Source organism: Manihot esculenta, chromosome 1 (genome assembly GCF_001659605.2).
Source record: "Manihot esculenta cultivar AM560-2 chromosome 1, M.esculenta_v8, whole genome shotgun sequence".
NCBI classification, from domain to species: Eukaryota; Viridiplantae; Streptophyta; class Magnoliopsida; order Malpighiales; family Euphorbiaceae; genus Manihot; species Manihot esculenta.
In genome coordinates, this window is record NC_035161.2 from 13,151,631 (window position 1) to 13,156,572 (window position 4,942).

At 32.9% G+C, this 4,942-nt stretch overlaps 1 long non-coding RNA gene across 3 annotated transcripts; it reads right to left on the minus strand.

Annotated features, from left to right (window-relative positions):
• Positions 1–1,332: 1,332 nt before the first annotated feature.
• On the minus strand, positions 1,333–4,380 carry LOC110617919. Of its 3 annotated transcripts, none has more exons than XR_006350221.1 (3): positions 3,897–4,323; positions 2,250–2,579; positions 1,333–2,088 (listed from the first exon to the last, which is right to left on the minus strand). It is a non-coding gene; the product is annotated as an uncharacterized LOC110617919 (long non-coding RNA). The 3 variants fall into 3 exon arrangements; XR_002488449.2 differs by having other exon boundaries at positions 1,333–2,161; XR_002488447.2 differs by having other exon boundaries at positions 1,333–2,579; positions 3,897–4,380.
• Positions 4,381–4,942: the final 562 nt, after the last annotated feature.

Consider the following 4,942-nt stretch of genomic DNA (forward strand, 5'->3'; position numbering starts at 1 on the left):
ATATTGACGTGGAATCCTATGGCACAGGCCTCAAACCCACACGCACAAGTAGATATAGAATCCAAAGATTTGATAAACCCACCTCCTATGACACCCCACACTTAGAGAAGCTGGAACACCAATAATCGAAGGATTTAGATGAGAATCCAACAAACGCCACAACGAATAGTTGATAAGTTAGTCAAGATTCTTGGTGCAATTGATGAAAGCAAATCCTCACTCTCACTCAAAGCAATACACGCCAAAGGCATGAAAAAAATTCTGAAAATTTAGATTCAAAATTTATTTTTACAAGTGTTTCTTATCTTTATATAGTAAGGAGAGAAAATAAAAATCCTAAGACACTCTTTTTAGGTTTAGCCGAACTACACATAAAACTCAAGTCTAATCACACGCTAAAATAACACATCAAATACATAAGTATTAAAACATAAGCTCAAAACATGGCCCAACACTCTAAAACTTAAAAGATAAAATATGACCAAAATACAAGTCCAAACAAAGCTAAAATAAAATAAGTGTTTAAATAATAAAACATAGTAAGTCCATCATAACAGAGCTGAATCTTCACAATAGCCTTTCTTGATTTTCACTTTGAGCTTCCTTTGTGTAGTTTTAGCTCAATAGATATGATTAGGCTCCCTAAACCTATGATTGCAAGTGTTACACCAAATTTGCCCCATATGAGTTGAAACACGCCCCAAATATATATGAATTATATGAATATAAATTTGAACTCCTTTTAGATACATTTGAATAATATAAATTTGCTCCACACCATTATTAAAAATTTGTCCTATTGGATCTGTATTAGATACTAAAGAACGCAATTCTTACTCAATTACTATTAAGTTTAAAGCATTACATTATACTTGTCATTGTCTTCAATTTACTGACTTGAGCATCAGAGTGGCTGTTGTAGGTGCCAACCACCTCACATTTCTTACAGATTGACCAATCGCAACACAACTCTGTTTCAACCAAATCAATACACATACAATATGATCACTTTTTTCATAAATAAAAAGTTTAATATTGAATTTCCTTAAGCCTAATTATTTGTACAATTTAAAATATTTCACATTGTTTTAATACTTTTTTATACTTTATTGTTGCATTTACAAATAATAATAAAAAAATAAGTACGATGAAACTATTTCCATATTTATCACTTAAAATATATTTGTTACAATATATTTGATCCAAAAACATTGTCATGTACAATCTGTAAATTAGCTCCAAACAAAATAAAAAAATCTAACACCAACTAAAAGTAATAAATATATAATTACATATATCCAATAGATTGAAGTCCAATCCAAAAAGAGCATAAAGCCATAAACGAACTTCATATCCAAAATGAAAGATAGGCGTATGGTTGATTCATTCGTACACATGAGATAAATAATAACATACAAAATTTAGAATGTTCCAAAAGAAGAAAAAAGACAAAAGTACACACAACTTTCAGTAAGTAATGCAACAGTAATTCGACTTCTAGAGATGTTTGAAATATTTAGCAACTCACTGAAATACATCAACAATGTTTAAGATACTTCCTTACCAATGATGAGAAAGTAGGTGCAATATTTATTAACACAAATATTTCTAGACTCTGATACAAGAGATCAGAAAATAGAATAGCAACTCATAGTTGAAACTCAGAGAACCATTCTCTTATCTCTCACAGTATTAGCATAGTGAATAAGAAAGGATTAAATAAGTTTATACAATCATGGAAAGGTGAACATGTTTCAATAAGTATCCCTTTAACTATTTCATGTGTGTGTGTGTGCTCGCACGCTCCAAAAACATAAAAAAAGGGAACTCAAAAGAGCTAACTTGCCAATTCCACAGCCAAAAAGTGGATTACCCTTAACAGATTTATTCCCAAAAAAATAGTAAAATAAGATCAACACAACATGTAAGTTATGCCAAAATTTCTTAGTGTTTTAAGAAGTTCGTTTTCTCCACTCCACCTGAAGAAATTTAAACAAAAACATCTATGCAAGAGCACACAACATAAGTCCACCAACCCATCTACATTCAGTATAAATTTGTCCCTTCTCCAGTCAAGACCAGCTTTTCCTGCATTTATGCAGTACATTTCATTTTGGAAGGATTGCAAAACACCACACATGTACAAATTTCCATCTCTCTTCTGGTAACAGAAATGAAAATGCTAAAATTAAACAGTATTAATAGAACACAAAAATAAGTTTGCAATTAAAAGTATATTCCATACTCACCTTTTGTTAGTTTCACCAATTCTTACTTGGGCTCCATATGAAAAAAAGAAAATCTTAACAGTTCCTTCAAGTAGCGTTCCCTCCCGAAGATTAAGCATTTCCTGCAATTGTCTAAAAGTACTCACCTTTTGTTAGTTTCACCAATTCTTACTTGGTCTCCATATGAAAAGAAAAAAAAATCTTACCAGTTCCTTTAAGTAGCGTTCCCTCCCAAAGGTTTAACATTTCCTGCAATTGTCTAAAAGTCCACAAGCCTTTCATGCCACCAACCCACCGAAGGTTTAACTTTAGGGCTTGCAATCCCTGATGCCTCACTAACCTTCCTGCCATCTGAAATTTCAAATGACAAGCTTTTGCTAAGACTAAAATCAATGTAAAAAATAATTTAACTATAAGCAGCAAAAAAACAGAAATCTTTTATGCAAATAGAAGAAAGTAAATGTTTACTAACATGAGAATATAACATATAAAGCAATGTAAAAAAGGACATTGCTATTTGATCTAGAAAATAGCCAGTGTAATGTTGTGCAGCACGCAAGAGTGCTGCAAGTCGCTTGCTGCACATGCTGCAAGTCGTTGCTGCACATGCTGCAAGTGCAGCAAGCAAGCTATTTGCTACTGAACATGCAACAAGTACTGCAAGTGTGCTTGCGTGACTTGCAGCAAGTGCGACAAGTCACTTGCTGCACTTACTGCGCTTGCAGCAAGCTACTTGCTGCTACACATGCAGCAAGCTACTGCAAGTGTGCTTGCTGCGACTTGCAGCAAGTCACTTGTTGCACTTGTAGAAACTGCTGCAGCACTTGCTGTACTAGCAGCAAGCTACTTGTTGCTGCACATGCAGCAAGTACTGTAAGTGCACTTGCTGCGCTTGCAGCCAGTGCTGCAAGCCACTTGCTGACGGCTGCAAGTGCTACACTTTCTGCACAGTGGAGAGGGTGGATAATACACAAGGAAACAATAGAGAAAAAGTGGGGCGGATAGATAAATTGTTGGCCTTTCTTATTATGCATTATATTTGTATTTTATTTTAAAAATGAAACTTATTGTGATAATTTTCAGATGGAATTGACGTTAAAAAGATTCAAATACAAATTTAAAAGAATGAAATAAAATTAGTGCTCATACTTCCTATAATCAAAATGATAGCATCTGGTCGAATTCCTTAAAGTTAATTAGCTTTTCACCAAATCAAACATAGAAAGCAATGTTAATGGTTTAGCAGACAAACATAAATGACATTAATTTGCAGCAAGTGAAATTAAATAAAATATCTCAAAAGCTTATGCTCCATCTATTGCAATTCTTCCTAAAATTCATCCTACTGGAGGTTAGATTTAACTCATAAATCTCCAAGGAACACCATGAAGTCTTCCCAACTAAATTAACTAGTGCTTTCAATATTCATTTCTAGAGGCACAAATTTTCAGGAACAACATTTTCCAAAGTATTATAAACCATAAATCAAATGTAGTTCAGATGGTATCTATTTTTCAAAGAATAGATAATTTTACTGAATATAGTTACATATATTAGGGAGAAGAAGTTACAGAGGTTAAATGCAATCATATAGCTGTATAAATAAAGGGAATTGCAGAAATCTGCTAGAAATTCAAAGAAAAGGGAAAATCTACTGAAAATTCTCACCGGAAGGTCGATCCCTCGACACTGTGCAACATGTCAGCCCCGCGTCGTTGCACTCCCTTGAGCCCTGCTTCAATTCGTCACGCAGTCCCTCAGCCAGGAAGAATCAGATCAGCCACTCCCTCGAGCTTTGTCGTCCCTTGAGCCAAGCGTCGTTGCACTCCCTTGAGCCTTGCTTCAAATCGTATTCATCCTTACTTCAATTCGTTGCTACACTCCTTGAGCCTTATCATCCCTTTAGCAAAGCTTTCTCTCACCCTTTCATTGAAGAATCATTGAAGAAATAGCAGAATGGTTGAAGAATCGTGGAAGAAGGTGAACCCAAATTGAAGAACAGTCAGATGCTAAGAAAACCAAAATTTATCCTAGGTTTTCTCTTTCCCAAAATTTTTTTATATACTAAATAAACTAGAGGCAACAAACGATTTTTTTTTTTTTTTTTTTTTTTAATAATTGGAAGGCACCGAGCATAATTTATTTAGCGGGTGTTTTTGGGCAAATAGCAATGGGTTTTTTAATTAATACCGATGATAAATTATTCATGGCAAAAAATATATAATTTTGTGACTGACGCCTAATTTGTTCGCTAAAATGATTTAATTGTGATCAATTTTGACAATGGCTAAATTATAATCGTTAAAAATTCAATTTTTTTGTAGTGCTTCATTTTTTCTTTTATTTATCACTTATTAATTCTCTATTATTTATTTATATTCTATTTGGAGATACCTTTCTTTAATTCGCTTTAAAAAATCTCTTAATTTCTTTAATATTTTTTCTTTTTATAAGAAAAAAGCATTCCCAACTTCACTCTTAAGAATATTTGTTCAATATGAAGCATGCATACTATTTTAAAAATAAATTAAAGAATTAAAATATTAGTGCCATGTGGTTTATAAGAACACATGAACCTAGAATAACTATAACAGAAAATGCACATGATTATTTTTATGACATTATATAAATATAACAAAACAAAACACTACATTCTATACTAATGGATAAGTATTTTCCTAATTTTATTTGCTTTATAACATTTAGGAGCCGAA